Raw genomic sequence first — 1,552 nt, forward strand, 5'->3', positions numbered from 1 at the left:
CTATCTGATTTTTACCATCAAATTGAGGATGATAAGATGATTTTTGAGCTAACTGAATACCAAGGCAAGAAAATAATTATGTCCAAAAATTTCCAGTGAAAATGGGATCTTTGTCTCTTACAATAATCTTTGGGTTTCCATGTAGCTTTTGAATTGTTTCCATAAATCTAGTAGAAATTGTACTGACTTTAAATGGATATGATAATACACAAAATTGTTCATAATTGGTAAGCTTGTCAACTACCACCATGATGACACTCTTTCGTTCAGACCTGGGTAAACCTGTGATAAAATCCATTGAAACCTCCTCCCAACATTGACTTGGAATTGATAAAGGTTGTAATAGACGAGGGGACTTAATTGTTTCAACTTTATTTTGCTGGCAAACCAAATATTCCACCACATAATTTTGAATATCAGATTTAAGGCCATCCCAAAAAAATTCCTTCTTAACCATGTGGTAAGCTTTTAAAAATATTGAGTGCCCTCCTAAGGGACAGGCGTGCAATTCCACATGAATATTTTGTTTGAGTTGGGAATTCTGACATAGGTATAAGAAATCTTTGTACCATAACAAATCATTTTTCTAGCTAAATGTATCAGATTTACCAGGATCTTGTTGTATCTTTTGAATGATTGGCCACACTTCTTCGTCATTCTTCCATTCATCACTCTCTTTGTTTATCCAATATGGTTGGATAAGAGAAATGGCACAAAGCAATGCTTCCACATCCTCATCCTTTCTTGGGAGTGCATCTTCCACAACATTTTTCTTCCCTTTTTTGTATATGATTTCAAATTCATAACCTGACATCATTGTGACCCATTTTTGCTTCTCTTCTAAACATAATATTTGTTCTAAAAAAATTTAAGACTATCATCATTCGTTTTTACCTTGAAGTGTATTCCTATTAGGCAGGGCCGCCATTTCTTAAGTGCATGTAGTATTGCCAACATTTCCTTCTCATAAATAGCTTTGTGTAAATAATTTCCTTTGATTGGATGACTTCTGAAAGCAATGGGTCTTTCTTCTTACATTAAAACAACACCAATTCCATTTCCTGAGGCATCACATTCCACAATAAAGGTTTTTTTGAAGTTCGGCATAGCTAAGACCGATGCTTGGCACATTTCCTCTTTAAGATGTTCAAAGGCCTTCGTTGCTTCTGGAGTCCATAGAAATGCATCTTTATTCAATAATGTTGTTAGAGGTGCTACTATTCTCCCATAATTCTTAACAAACTTGTGATAATACCATGTTAACCCAAGAAATCCTCAGAGATTCTTTATGGATATGGGGATTTTCCATTCCTCAATGGCTTTAATTTTGCTGGGGTCTACCTTAACACCTTCATGAGATACAATGTGACCGAGATATTCCACCTCTTGTACTCCAAAGAAACATTTGGAACTTTTTGCATATAATTTTTTTCCTCCAATAGTATGAGCACCCTCTGAACATGTTGAACATGATCCTTGCAAGACTTTCTATTGATTGGTATATCATGAAAAAATACTAACACAAATTTTCTAAGGAAGGGTTTGAAAATGG

This window comes from Pinus tabuliformis, chromosome 2_1 (assembly GCF_031772625.1).
Source record: "Pinus tabuliformis cultivar Carrire ecotype Pingquan chromosome 2_1, CPIR1, whole genome shotgun sequence".
NCBI classification, from domain to species: Eukaryota; Viridiplantae; Streptophyta; class Pinopsida; order Pinales; family Pinaceae; genus Pinus; species Pinus tabuliformis.